The sequence below is a fragment of the Bos indicus genome, chromosome 10, assembly GCF_029378745.1.
Source record: "Bos indicus isolate NIAB-ARS_2022 breed Sahiwal x Tharparkar chromosome 10, NIAB-ARS_B.indTharparkar_mat_pri_1.0, whole genome shotgun sequence".
In the NCBI taxonomy this organism is placed as follows: domain Eukaryota; kingdom Metazoa; phylum Chordata; class Mammalia; order Artiodactyla; family Bovidae; genus Bos; species Bos indicus.
This window is the reverse complement of record NC_091769.1, coordinates 38,925,373-38,941,392: the sequence shown is the minus strand read 5'-3', so window position 1 is coordinate 38,941,392 and position 16,020 is coordinate 38,925,373.

Sequence of the window (16,020 nt, the reverse complement as noted above, 5' to 3'; positions counted from 1 at the left end):
ATTTTAGGATAGACATTCTTTTGATGGTCCTCTGAAGAAGCAATAGTAACAATCTTAGGTCAAGGGGGAGACAAATACATGTATATTTTATTAATAACTTAGCCCTAAACATAGTACTTTAAGATGATTGCCTTTAAGTGTTCAGTTTGTAGAATGTTATGGTGAGATTGGGAAATTTCCTTTTATTTGTGTTTATTTCCACTGGTATATAACTGTCGTACTGTCCCTGTCTGGCCACCAGCTTCACCCTCTGACCTAAAATCCGCCCACTGTCCAACAGCCACCCATGACAATGGGCACAGCCACATGGCACTTCAGGTGGGAACAGGGCAGGGCAGGTGGAAAAGAGGCTTGAGAAGGGCAGGATGGGCATCCACAGCGACTTGTGAAGAGGAATCTGGTTTTGAACAATTTGGCCAAACAGAGCTTCCCCGTGACCACTTGCAGTGGCAGAGTTTGAGCCTGGAGCTCTGAACTTCAACTGCTGGGGAGCTCATTGTGGGAGGCACAGTGATGTTCAGCAGGCTCCCCAGGGTCTAGGGGGATGCAGGGCCCAGTGCAGACTGCCTTGCACTGAGCCTTCCCTCCTGGGGAGGCTGCTGCTCTTAGAACTTGCTGCTCTTAGAACTTGTGTGCATTTTACTTGGAATAACTCATTTTAGAAAGTTCACAACAACAGTTCTAGCATTAGCTCCCTCCAGGGTTTTCACCCCACTGGCAAGTACCACTTTCACTGAGAATGGCCATGGATCTTACTTGAGTGATGTGTGGGGTTAAGCGCTTGGCTAGGCGAGGACTAGAGGAACCCCTGAAGGCCTTAAATCCTGGGCACCACTTCTTTGGTTCACTGTCTTGACCCACTCGGGGGTGTCTTTGCCAAGCCCTATTTAGAGATGTCCAAGGTAAGGAGCAGTGGCTGCACTTTACTGGAGCAGCTATGAAGCGATACCCCATGACCAAGGTAAGAGAAATCCAAGTAAGATGGTAGGAGCTGAGAGAGAGCATCAGAGGGCAGACAGACTGAAACCACAATCACAGACATCTAGCCAATCTGACCACAACCTTGTCTAACTCAATGAAACTAAGCCATGCTGTGACGGATGGGTCATGGTGGAGAGGTCTGACAGAATGTGGTCCACTGGAGAAGGGAATGGCAAACCACTTCAGTATTCTTGCCTTGAGAACCCTATGAACAGTATGAAAAGGCAAAAAGATATGACACTGAAAGATGAACTCCCCAAGTCAGTAGGTGCCCAATATGCTACTGGAGATCAGTGGGGAAATAACTCCAGAAAGAATGAAGGGATGGAGACAAACAAAAACAACACCCAGTTGTGGATGTGACTGGTGATAGAAGCAAGGTCTGATGCTGTAAAGAGCAATATTGCATAGGAACCAGGAATGTTAGGTCCATGAATCAAGGCAAATTGGAAGTAGTCAAACAGGAGATGGCAAGAGTGAATGTCAACATTCTAGGAATCAGTGAAGTAAAATGGACTGGAATGGGTGAATTTAACTCAGATGACCATTATATCTACTACTTTGGGCAGGAATCCCTTAGAATAAACGGAGTAGCCATCATAGTCAACAAAACAGTCCGAAATGCAGTACTTGGATGAAGTCTCAAAGACAATAGAATGATCTCTGTTCATTTCTAAGGCAAACCATTCAATATCAGGGCAATCCAAGTCTATGCCCTGACCAGTAATGCTGAAGAAGCTGAAGTTGAACGGTTCTATGAAGACCTACAAGACCTTCTAGAACTAACACCCCAAAAATATGTCATTTTCATTATAGGGACTGGAATGAAAAAGTAGGAAGTCAAGAAACACCTGGAGTAAGAGGCAAATTTGGCCTTGGAGTACAGAACGAAGCAAGGCAAAGGCCAAAAGAGTTTTGTCAAGAGAACTCAATGGTCATAGCAAACACCTTCTTCCAACAACACAAGAGAAGACTCTACACATGGACATCACCAGATGGTCAACACCGAAATCAGACTGATTATATTCTTTGCAGCCAAAGATGGAGAAGCTCTATACAGTCAGCAAAAACAAGACCAGGAGCTGACTGTGGCTCAGATCATGAACTCCTTATTGTCAAATTCAGAATTAAATTGAAGAAAGTGGGGAAAACCACTAGACCATTCAGGTATAACTTAAATCAAATCTCTTATGATTATACAGGGGAAGTGAGAAATAGATTTAAGGGACTAGATCTGATAGACAGAATGCCTGATGAATTATGGATGGAGGTTTGTGACATTGTACAAGAGAGAGTAATCAAGACCATCGCCAAGAAAAAGAAATGCAAAAAGGCAAAATAGCTATCTGAGGAGGCCTTACAAATAGCTGTGGAAAAAAGAGAAGCAAAAAGCAAAGGAGAAGAGGAAAGATATAAACATCTGAATGCAGAGTTCCAAAGAATAGCAAGGAGAGATAAGAAAGCCTTCTTCAGTAATCAATGCAAAGAAATAGAGGAAAACAATAGAATGGGAAAGACGAGAGACTAATTTTCTCTTCAAGAAAATTAGAGATACCAAGGGAACATTTCATGCAAAGATGGACTCAATAAAGGACAGAAATGGTAGGGACCTAACAGAAGCAGAAGATATTAAGAAGAAAGAGGTGGCAAAAATACCCAGAACTGTACAAAAAAGATCTTCATGATCCAGATAACCATGATAGTGTAATCACTCACCTAGAGCCAGACATCCTGGAATGTGAAGTCAGTGGGCCTTAGGAAGCATCACTACAAACAAAGCTAGTGGAAATGATGGAATTCCAGTTGAGCTATTTCAAATCCTAAAAGATGATGCTGTGAAAGTGCTGCACTAATATGTCAGCAAACTTGGAAAATTCAACAGTGGCCACAGGACTGGGAAAAGGCCAGTTTTCATTCCAATCCCAAAGAAAGGCAATGCCAAAGAATGCTCAAACTACCACACAATTGCACGCATCTCACACGCTAGTAAAGTAATGCTCAAAATTCTCCAAGCCAGGCTTTAGCAATAGCTGAACCATGAACTTCCAGATGTTCAAGCTGGTTTTAGAAAAGGCAGAGGAACCAGAGATCAAATTGCCAACATCTGCTGGATCATGGAAAAAGCAAGAGAGTTCCAGAAAAACATCTATTTTTGCTTTATTGACTATGCCAAAGCCTTTGACTGTGTGGATCACAATAAACTGTGGAAAATTCTGAAAGAGATGGGAATACCAGAGCACCTGACCTGCCTTTTGAGAAACCTGTATGCAGGTCAAGACTGGACATGGAACAACAGATGGTTCCAAATAGGAAAAGCAGTATGTCAATTTCTGTATATTGTCACCCTGCTTATTTAACTTACATGCATAGTACATCATGAGAAACGCTGGGTTGGAAGAAGCACAAGCTGGAATCAAAATTGCTGGGAGAAATATCAATAACCTCAGATATGCAGATGACACTACCCTTATGACAGAAAGTGAAGGAGAACTAAAGAGCCTCTTGATGAAAGTGAAAGAGGAGAGTGAAAAAAGTTGGCTTAAAGCTCAACATTCAGAAAACTAAGATCATGGCATCCAGTCCCATCATTTCATGGCAAATAGATGGGGAAACAGTCGAAACAGTGGCTGACTTTATTTTTTGGGCTCCAAAATCACTACAGATGGTGATTGCATCCATGAAATTAAGACATTTACTCTTTGAAAGGAAAGTTTTGACCAACTTATACAGCATATTAAAAAGCAGAGACATTACTTTGTCAACAATGATCCGTCTTGTCAAGGCTACAGTTTTTACAGTAATCATGTGTGGATGTGAGAGTTGGACTCTAAGGAAAGCTGAGTGCCGAAAAACTGATGCTTTTGAACTGTGGTGTTGGAGAAGACTCTTGAGAGTCCCTTGGACTGCATGGATATCCAACCAGTCCATCCTAAAGGTGATCAGTCCTGGGTGTTCACTGGACGAACTGATGTTGAATCTGAGACTCCAATACTTTGGCCACCTGCTGCGAAGAGCTGACTCATTTGAAAAGACCCTGATGCTGGAAAAGATTGAGGGCAGGAGGAGAAGGGGACAACCAAGGATGAGATGGTTGGATGGCATCACCGACTCAATGGACATGAATTTGGGTGAAGTCCAGGAGTTGGTAATGGACAGGGAGGGCTGGCGTGCTGTGGATCGTGAGGTTGCAAAGAGTTGGACACAACTGAGCGACTGAACTGAACTGATTTAGAGATGTTCTCAAGGGCACTCTTCTGTGGACGTGCAGGGCACCTTCCTGCTAGAACTTGAGGAGTCCTTTGTCTTTCAGCTGCTGGTGGTTCTTGGGTCGAAGGGCCCGCCCTAGAGTGGGTGGAGTGGCCACACACCGCTCCTCCCCAGGGTCATCCTGTCTGTCCTCCCACATAGCTATCAAGACTGTTTACTTCCCAGAATATTTTGGCTTGAAGTTACATTAAAGCAAAGTTACTTGGGGGAAAAACAAATAAAACCTCATCATTTCCAACTTTTTCTTTATTTTTACATCATTCTGTCCCCTAGGGTAAACTCTCAGCATTAAATAAACACTTCAAATATATTTTGCATGACTTTAGTTGTAAACTGCTTCACATGCTGGCAGAGCAGTGCTCCGGTGACCTGACAACAAGCCCAGGACTTCTTTCTGACCATAAGTAGCAGGCACTGGTGTCCATCCTGAGCAGCCCCTCCACGCTGTCCCTTAGCAGATAACCATGGCTGAAAAGTGTGGACCCTTGTCTATGTTGAGCAGAGATGGAGACAGCGCTGTGTTCTTACAGTTGGACAGTGGTTCTTGCCTGGGCTTCCTGGACTAGCAGCACAAGCATCCCCTGGAATGTGCTAGAACTTCAGGGACTCAGGCCCCGTCCAGTCCTCAGAAACTCTAGGAGTGGGGCCTTGCAGGTGACTGGGATGCAGACTAAAGTTTGAGAACTACTTGCTTTAGTTACTCCTGTGCTATTGATTTTCTACATCAGATTCCCAGTATGGTGAGGTTTTAAATTTAGTCTTATTTTTATATAAAATAATTGCCAGACTTTCATTAAGTTTGAGAAGCAAAAGCACCCTGTAAATTCAGGGTGCTAGCTGAGAGCTGTCGAATGAAAAAAAGTCATTTTTTTTAAGAATATATATGCAAAGCAAACTTTTGAAGAGCTTTAGGCTCTAGACCCAAACTTCCCAGTTGACCTGGGTTCCTGTCCACTGACTTAGTTGATTAGTTAGACAAGTTCCTTGAATGCTTTTGCCTCTAGATCTCTTATCTATAAAATATGATAATCTGTAATTTATAGCACTGTTGGGACAAGTAAGGTAAAGCATTTAGAATAGTGCCCAGAGTAAGTGGATAAAAATGTTAGACAATTTACAGTTATTCATAATATTTTATATGGGAAACTATAGGTTTTCCTTTAAAGATGATGAAGGAAATAATAACAATTTCAGATCAAGAGTTGTTTATTGGAATGGTGTTGCCCAGGTGATACTTGGAAATAGGTGTGTTGGTGAGGGCTGAGTTGGAGCTATCTTATAGGACTCAGGAATGTAGGCAAGTGGAGTGCTTGCTACTGTCATTTAGAGAATAGAGAAAGGAGAGGCTAAAGGTTGTTCGCTGTGAAAGAAGGGACCACAAAACAATAAATATCTTGCCCCAAATGCCAATAGCTCCCTAGTTGAGACACATTACCACAGGAACCCAGCTTTAAGACACAGTGAAGTCTCTATAGCTGAAGAGGCAGCTTTTAAATTATCTTTAGGGTTATATAAGTTGTGTCTTGAGAAATAGATTAAAATAACACTAACGTGAAAATGGCTTAAATGGTATGGTAGAGAAGAATATCAGCAGGCATTTTTATATATTCAGTTTCAACTAGTTACTCAAGAAGAGTGTTCTTACACAAACCTAGTGAGTCAGGAAAACAACACTATTGTGATAAAGTTTACAGAAGTAAATTCAGTATGCCCGTAGCATGACTTAGTATGTCACCTGGGTTTAAAAATAAAACTACAACAGCCTCTCTTTAGGAAATAAAGTAGGTAAGAAAATATATTTTTTGAATTAGTGGGAACAAAACAATTTTCGAGATGTAAAAAATTTTTATTTATTGGTTTGAGGGCTAAACACATTTTTTTCCTAAAGAATATTTGTGTGTTGTGAATTGTTGGTAATCACATTAATTGCAAGGCTTTTCTCTGATCTAATTAATTATTATTTTCCCTGTTATTAACACCTGTTGGTGGCTGTTCTGTACTTAAAAGCTGAGAAATAAACATTTCTTAACCTACAGATAAGAAGGTTAACAGTAAATTGAGATAGAGAAAATTTTTCTTGTTGGAAGCTTCATTCAAGTAAGCTATTCTTCAAAGTAAAAGAGATTTATTTTTTTTAATATGTTCAATTCTAAAAAAAATACACAACAGCACTATCCAATAGAAATATAATATAAGCCACAGATGCAAGGCATACAACTAATTTTAAATCTTAAGTTTAAAATTTTTCTAGTAGCCATATTAAAGTTAAAAAAATAGGTGAGGTTAACTCACTAATTTCAATAATATATTTTATATATCCAAAATTCTATTTCAAAATACAATCAATATAAAACTTGATATATTCTTTGTTTATACTGAGTCTTCAAAATCCAGGATGTCTTTTACACTTAAGGCACATCTCAGTGTGCACCAGCCACATTTCAAGTGCTCAGTAGCCTCGTGTGGTTAGAGGCTACTGTATTGGACAGTAGAGGTCTCGAGAGTCTTCATCCCCTACCAACTCTTTCCAAATCTTTTGTTCTTTTATTTTTTTAAAGGATATACATGCCTTCATATATCCTATTGAGTTTTAAAAACTTAATGAAGAACCAAATAGTTATTGTAGATACCAGCTCTTTATTACTTTCTCTGACCTCAAGAATCTTACATAACAATGAAAGAAGTAAAACATATATAGAAATAACCATAAGATACAGGATATGATGAATAAATTAAGAATTAAAAAATAATGCCATAGGATGTATGTCTTGAAACAATATTTCTTCCATGCCTCTATTTTGCATTATCTTCCTTCCTATTCATATTTCCACATCAAATTATTTCTTCTCACTATATAAAAAAGTGATAATGGGAATTTAATTTATCATAGTTTCAATAAAGTTAAATAAAATAAAATATAATCCTCATTTTAATAATCACATGAACCTAGGGAACTCTAGAATATATTTTATATGATAAAAAACATATATCCCAAAATAAAAAAGTCAGTGCTAGCAATAATCCAGGAGAAGGCAATGGCAACCCACTCGAGTACTCTTGCCTGGAAAATCCCATGGACGGCAGCGCCTGGTGGGCTGCCGTCTATGGGGTCACACTGAGTCTGACATGACTGAAGCCACTTAGCAGCAGCAGCAGCAGCAGCAATCATCCAGAGAAGATTATAAAGAAAAATAAACAAGAAAAAACTCATTAGGAATAATTTACTCCCAAAGAAATTGTTATGGCATCATTATCTTCCACTTCCTAGTTCTTAGTTGGTAGAAAATAGTCGTTCATTGTTAACAATATCAAGTTTTACAGGAAATTTCTGACTGAGTAGTTCCTCCTCCTGCCAAGTCTGTGTACTCCTTTTTTGATGTTTTACACAGGAATTCTATTACGTCCTCTTTTTGTATATATAAATATTCTTAGCAACAAGAAAAAAAGCTGAATGGATTTACTCTGTGCTGTCTCTGAGATTTAAAGCTTATCTGTAAGAGATATATGTGCATGCCAATGTTTAATTCAAGAGTTATTCAACTGAGGACCTTTAAGAACGAACAGATATGTTTGCATCTCACATAAGTGGAGAAGCCACTTGGGGATACAACTTGGAGTTGAATGTCGAACATTATAACTGGACTGTTTTCTTGTACTTGAAGTACAAAAGACCTGTTTGACATATCTTTCTGTTATTTATACTAAATAAATGATGCTTGGAGTATTTGCTGTTGGAGGGAACTGTGTCTCCCAGATTATTTACTCAGCAGGCATGAATTGGGAGAGGAGGGAAGATCCAATGGCCAAATTTCTGTGGATACGAAGTAGGGTTTCCCAAAGTGTTGAGGACAGAGATACAGACTATAGAGTTTTGAGAAAGAAGGTCCTCTTTGAGAGGTAGGAACACCTACCTGGAGAGCATTATGGCTAGGAACTAGATTGAGTCCATAAGAGAACTCCCACAGGTGGGGTTTAACCCCTGTATGCTTGCCATCAGAATAAGGAAAAGAGTCATATTTAGAAAACAGTTTTAAACGTGGAAACCATTATGTATTTATTTCACACTTCAGCGAAATCTGACACACCTGGCCAACCTTCAGTTGACATTGGTGGAAGAGCAATGGAATGGAACAGAGAAAGAGATGTGGCTTGCTTTGTATCCATCTCCTCAGCCCAGGCCCACACATAGCTCACAATGGGAGGAGTGGCCGGCTGCAGGAGTTTGGGAATCCTGCACAAAGAAAGCGCCAGGCCCCAGTGAAGTTAGAGACCACACGGAGGCGCATGAACCCCGGGATGGAATTTTCAGATATGGGCCAGAAATGGATATGGAACAACCTTCCTTTTTCTTATATATTCAAAGGAGGGTACTTTTATTAGAGAGATGGTGTAGCATGTAAGAGGGAGGCTGGAGGAAGATGCACCTACTTTACACTACTGTTCTCCATAATTAGGACAAGATAGTGATGAACAAGCTGAGCTCTTAAGTTAGGATAGATGTATGTTTGTATCCCATCACTACCAATAAATAACTGTGTGAACTGAGGCAAGTATCTGCTCTTCGTTTTCCATCAATAGAAGTGAAATAATAGTAATATCTCTTTTGTAGTGTTGTGAGAAATAAATAATACATAAGTTTTTAGTACAGTACCTATCAGAGTCAAATGTTTAATATTATCTAATATTGCAATTGGTCTTTTTACTTTAGTCTTTATATTTTTATGTTTATATACTGACTGTTTATTACATTAATACTCAGAAAATAATTTAGTATATCATGTTGAATAAATATATTTCCATGCTGTGGAAAGGAAAAAAAGAAATTGACCATTAAGGGGATATTCTGAAATGTAAAAGCAAAAGACTCTTACTTTCAGCTGAAGTTTCTGACACTTAAGAATTCTCTATTCAAGTTGTAAATTACTTTCAAACTATATTTCTTTAATTTTTAATTATCAGTAATCACTGACCCTGAGAACATTTGAGCCATTTATAAGAAGTCATCTTTAGAGAGGCTGTAGTTGAAACATGTAAATAAATCTAGGAAACGTGAAGACAGCCAAGACAGGGTAAATAAGAGACAGGCTAGAAGTTTTAGAGAGCTGAAGAATAAAAAGAAGCACAATATGTTAGAAGCAAAAAGGAGAGAATTTCAAGGAAGAAAAGATAATTAGTTTCAAATTCTACAGAGAGAAGAGAACTGGCAGGATTGTTAAATTTGACAAAATGCCAAATTGAAAGAATTTTTTTAAAATAACCAGAAAGTTTTATAAATATCAGTATTAGGCTATTTTCCAAGAACTTTGAAAAAGAGGGAGTAGATAGTGAAAAAATAAACCACAGGAGGGTAAGTAAGGGAAAGGATATTTTTGGTCCACAGGAAAGCCCATCAGTCTGGAGGTGGAAGGAAATGTGCAGGTTGGCACTAAGGTTTTAAGGTCTTCCATGTGTTTTTAGTATCTGAAGGGACATAAAACCACTGAACTCAAGAAAGGGGCCCCAACATCTCAAAGTAATAAATCTTACAAACAATCTAAATACAAAAAGGAGCAAGCATATGTTTCTCACCCTCTGTTCAGTGTGGGCCTATCTGCCTGGGGTTGTGCATAACAGTTCCCAATTCACAAACCAAAGCCATCAATACCATTTATCTAGATTTACTGTCTCTGACAAGGCTGCACAGACTTACAGGTGCCTTCGGTCTCCTTCCTAAAAACTCCCTGTTCTGGAAAAGAGTACATCCTCTTAACAATCAAAGAAATTTCTCTTCAACTAGTACCAGAAAGAAACTAGTGGTACGATTTGTTTTTCCTCTTTGAATTTCGTAAAATATGCAAAGGTTTTTGTTTTTTTTTTTTTTCTTTCCCAACAAAGTGATTTATTTTTCAAAAAAAAATGACTTTCCCATTTATGGTATTTCAGCACCCAGCTTTAAAATCAAAACATTTCTCTCTACCATAACACACACACAATTAATTTTAATAAGCAAAAAGTCCATATTTCATTATGGTTTTAGTTTCCATTTCCTCGTTCTTTTAGGTACTGAGGTCATTCTTAGTGGGGGTTTTTTGTTTGTTTCTTTTATTTTTTTTTCTATTCTGTGTTTTATTTTTTTTTTTTAATTTTATTTATTTTTAAACTTTACATAATTGTATTAGTTTTGCCAAATATCAAAATGAATCCACCACAGGTATACATGTGTTCCCCATCCTGAACCCTCCTCCCTCCTCCCTCCCCATACCATCCCTCTGGGTCGTCCCAGTGCACCAGCCCTAAGCATCCAATATCGTGCATCAAACCTGGACTGGCAACTCGTTTCTTACATGATATTTTACATGTTTCAATGTCATTCTCCCAAATCTTCCCACCCTCTCCCTCTCCCACAGAGTCCATAAGACTGTTCTATACATCAGTGTCTCTTTTGCTGTCTCGTACACAGGGTTATTGTTACCATCTTTCTAAATTCCATATATATGCGTTAGTATACTGTATTTATGTTTTTCCTTCTGGCTTACTTCACTCTGTATAATAGGCTCCAGTTTCATCCACCTCATTAGAACTGATTCAAATGTATTCTTTTTAATGGCTGAGTAATACTCCATTGTGTATATGTACCAATAGCCAAAGCGATCTTGAGAAAGAAGAATGGAACTGGAGGAATCAACCTACCTGACTTCAGGCTCTACTACAAAGCCACAGTTATCAAGACAGTATGGTACTGGCACAAAGACAGAAATATTGATCAATGGAATAAAATAGAAAGCCCAGAGATAAATCCACGCACATATGGACACCTTATCTTTGACAAAGGAGGCAAGAATATACAATGGATTAAAGACAATCTCTTTAACAAGTGGTGCTGGGAAATCTGGTCAACCACTTGTAAAAGAATGAAACTAGACCACTTTCTAACACCATACACAAAAATAAACTCAAAATGGATTAAAGATCTCAACGTAAGACCAGAAACTATAAAACTCCTAGAGGAGAACATAGGCAAAACACTCTCTGACATACATCACAGCAGGATCCTCTATGACCCACCTCCCAGAATATTGGAAATAAAAGCAAAAATAAACAAATGGGACCTAATTAACCTTAAAAGCTTCTGCACATCAAAGGAAACTATTAGCAAGGTGAAAAGACAGCCTTCAGAATGGGAGAAAATAATAGCAATGAAGCAACTGACAAACAACTAATCTCAAAAATATACAAGCAACTCCTACAGCTCAACTCCAGAAAAATAAACGACCCAATCAAAAAATGGGCCAAAGAACTAAATAGACATTTCTCCAAAGAAGACATACAAATGGCTAACAAACACATGAAAAGATGCTCAACATCACTCATTATCAGAGAAATGCAAATCAAAACCACTATGAGGTACCATTTCACACCAGTCAGAATGGCTGCGATCCAAAAGTCTACAAATAATAAATGCTGGAGAGGGTGTGGAGAAAAGGGAACCCTCTTACACTGTTGGTGGGAATGCAAACTAGTACAGCCACTATGGAGAACAGTGTGGAGATTCCTTAAAAAACTGGACATAGAACTGCCTTATGATCCAGCAATCCCACTGCTGGGCATACACACTGAAGAAACCAGAAGGGAAAGAGACACGTGCACCCCAATGTTCATTGCAGCACTGTTTATAATAGCCAGGACATGGAAGCAACCTAGATGTCCATCGGCAGATGAATGGATAAGAAAGCTATGCAAAGGTTTTTAAAAGAGTTGAGAGAATCTTTCATCCTGCCCCCTCCCCCATATCAGTTATAATACTCATATTAAGCTTTTTAGAGAAGAGAAGTATCTTCAGAGTCATCATAATCATCAACTTTAATGTGTGTCTTAGAAGATGGAAACTTGGACTGAGTGACTTGTCCAAGGAAATTAGCCACTGGATAGCAAAGCTCCTCACTGAATCTGTCCTTTCTAACTGTTGGTCAAGGGTTTTCAAATTAACCAGACTGTCTCTTAGTTTTTGAAATGACTAAATTCTTAGTGATGTGCATGCTCAGTCTCTCAGTTGTGTCCAACTCTTTGTGACCCCATGGACTACAGCCTGCCAGATTCCTCTGAATATGAGATTTTCTAGGCAACAGTGCTGGAGTGGGTTACCATATCCTACTCTAAGGGATCTTCCTGACTCAGGAATTGAACCCACATTTCTTGCATCTCCTGCATTGGCAGACATATTCTTTACCACTGAGCCACCAGGGAAGTACAAGGCAACAAATTGTGGAATGTTTTACTGGAGAACTGAATCTTCCTATTATCCATGAATATATTTCTAGTAGGCAAGATTCTCTTTACTACTCCTTCCTACTTTAGACCTTGACACAAACTGTTTGCTCTTTCAAGAAAAATTATCCTGTTTTTCCTGAAACCCATCATATGATAACTCCTCCTCACATTTCATACTGAAAACTGCTTTCTTCTGTAGAATTCTGTAACATTCAGACACAAGTTACCATACTCTCTATTTCTATACCATGTTTTAATAAATATTTGTGGATTATTATTTAAAGTCAGTCTTACAGACTGGACTTCAGCTATGTGCATCCACTTTCTGTTCTTCAAAAATGCCAAGCGCATTCCTGCCTCAGGGCCATTGTGCTTGCTTTTCCCTCTACCTGGAAATTTCTTTCCTCAGATGTCCACCCTCTTCCTTCTCATCTCTACTGCAATGTTACATAAGGGAAAGCCTGACCATGCTAACATAAAATCTCCTTCTCCCTGTTCCATCACTCAGTATCTCCTTGATTCTCCTTTAATATTCTTTATAATGATTATTACCATCATCTATATTATTATTATTAAATATGTATATATATACATATATACTTAATATATCAGTATATATATACATATAAAGCTTCCAGGTGGCACAAGTGGTAAAGAACTTGCCTGTTAATACAGGAGATGTAAGAGATATGGGTTTGATCCCTGGGTCGGGAAGATCCCCTGGAGGAAGGCATGGTAACCCACTCGAGTATTCTTGACTGGAGAATCCTATGGACAGAGGAGCCTGGCGGGTAATAGTCCATAGGGTTGCAAAGAGTTTGATAGGACTGAAGGGACTTAACATATATGTATATATATATACACACACACACACACACACACACACATACACAGACACACACATTCTAAAAAATGTTGCTGTCTTTCTTCTACAACTAGAATAGACGCTTCATAAGAATTGAAACTGAGCTGTTTTTTTTTATTGCTATTTCCCTAGGATCTACAAAAATGCTTGATACATAGTACATGCTCAATAAATACTGTAGCTGTTGAATGTATTACTAGATTAGTCATACTTTCTATTTCACATTTCTGTTTTGATTACTTACACAAAATCAACACACTAAAAAGTGAACTAAATGTGAATTTGAATTCATATTCTATATTCACACTGAATTTCATCTACTAATACATTCAAAATGTTTTTCAAAATTGTAATATTTACTTTATTTTCAGCATTATTTTACAAATTTATAAACTACATTGAGAAATTGATTTCTTTTTGTAAGCTGGAGATACAATGGATTATATCAATAACAGCAAAAAAGAATCCAAAGTTAGACAAAAGCAGTACAATCCAAATGAACTAAAACATGTTTCCTGAGATGGTAAAAGTAAAAGGGCATTGCTCAGTCGTGTCCAACTCTTTGCAACCCCATGGACTATACAGTCCATGGAATTCTCTAGGCCAGAATACTACAGTGGATAGTCTTTCCCCTCTCCAGGAGATCTTCCCAACCCAAGAATTGAATCCAGGCCTCCCACATTGCAGGCTGATTCTTTACCAGCTGAGCCACAAGGGAAGACCTGAGATGAATGTTAGCTAAATTATCAATTCAGTGCCTATGGTCTATGTGCAGCCTTAAAAATGCAATCATTTAGAAGAAAATGATGTTTTCATAAAATCATAATCTCACATTTCAGATTTATTATGGGTATGTAAACAAAAATTGTTTCAACTTCTTTTCTTCTAAAATGACCAAAATACCCAGCCCATTTGCTAGACAACCAATGGTTTAACAGATTAGAGTAGATGTTTTTAAGCTAAGAGCTTCTCTGGTGGCTCCTGCCTACAATGCAGGAGACCAGGGTTCAATCCCTGGGTCCAGAAGATCCCCTGGAGAAGGGTATGGCAACCCAAACCAGTATTCTTGACTGGAAAATTCCACAGACAGAGGAGCCTGGCGGGCTATAATTCATAGGGTCTCAAAGAGTCAGACACAACTGAGCAGCTAATACTTTCACTTTCCCATACAAAAACCTAGCTCAGATCAATAATCCATGCCTCCTTATTATCTCAGATTTTGTATTTTTTTAAAAGCATGTTTTATAGATAATATGTCTGTCACTTGTTTCATCAGGATATTGATGACGGATATATCCAGTCAGCCACTTCAACTAGACAACTAATAATCAATTATTACAGAACATTCTGCTGGGGGAAAATGGATTGGAGTTTAGATGGACAAGACTATTTTATTGTAAAGTTATTCAAAAGAAGAGAAACGTGGGTAATAAAAATTCAAGAGAGAGGCGTACTTAGAACATTTTTTCCAGACCATGAATTATTTCATAGGATATAAATGAATAAAACATATAAAACAGCTTTCATACAGTACAGTTAGAATTTGTATAAATGCATATATAATATAAATATATAAATAAATATAGATATAAATGCATTTATATCCATTTATTCATATGCTTATTCATCTATTCAAAAAATAATTGAAAAACTATTACATGCTAAGCGCTAGGGATCTACAAATGAAAAAGATCATCCTTGAGTAGAAAGGTCGTACTACAGACTCTCTCTTCTTAAATATTTATTTTTTTGCTGATATTTTCCTGTCAGTATTCTACTCAAATATCTTTACTATAAAGTATCAAAATAATCTTTTGAATTCTAGAGAAGGTATCGTATATATGTGATTATACTGTTATTTTTAGTTTTTTTTTTAAGTCACTAATTATAACAATAGTTTACCAATTAGAAATAACTTATTCAAAAAAAGATTTACAACTACTATTCATAAATAAATCTAGGCTAAGACAGCAGAATCCACCTAATAAGTATTCTAATGTGATTCAAAGGACACATATTAGAAAGGTAGCAGCCCGCATGCAAAAGTAGTAAATGAGAATTACATTGCTTAATGGTTTGATGGATGTGTGGAATACCTATTTGAATGTTTAAATGGCAGTGTTTTGCAAATGGAATGCATTAGTGCTTAAGCACCAATATCACCTGAATAAATCCAAGCTTATAAGAGTACAAGCCTGGATACTCTCTTTGTATATGTATAATCCAGGTGATTTTCTACAGATAATGTGACACAATATTCCTTTCTTCCTGAAACATGCTGCTGGCTAAATAAAGCAAGAAAGTATCACCTGTTCTTGCTAAATTGAAACACATGAAATAACTGTGCACCTTCTAACAAAAAAGACATCAAGGAAACTTTGAGTTAGTACTTTTAAATTTTGTTTGAATCAGATCAGATCAGATCAGATCAGTCGCTCCGTCGTGTCCGACTCTGCGACCCCATGAATCTCAGCACGCCAGGCCTCCCAGTCCATCACCAGCTCCCGGAGTTCACCTAGACTCACGTCCATCAAGTCAGTGATGCCATCCAGCCATCTCATCCTCTGCCGTCCCCTTCTCCTCCTGCCCCCAATCCCTTTCAGCATCAGAGTCTTTTCCAATGAGTCAACTCTTCGCATGAGGTGGCCAAAGTGCTGGAG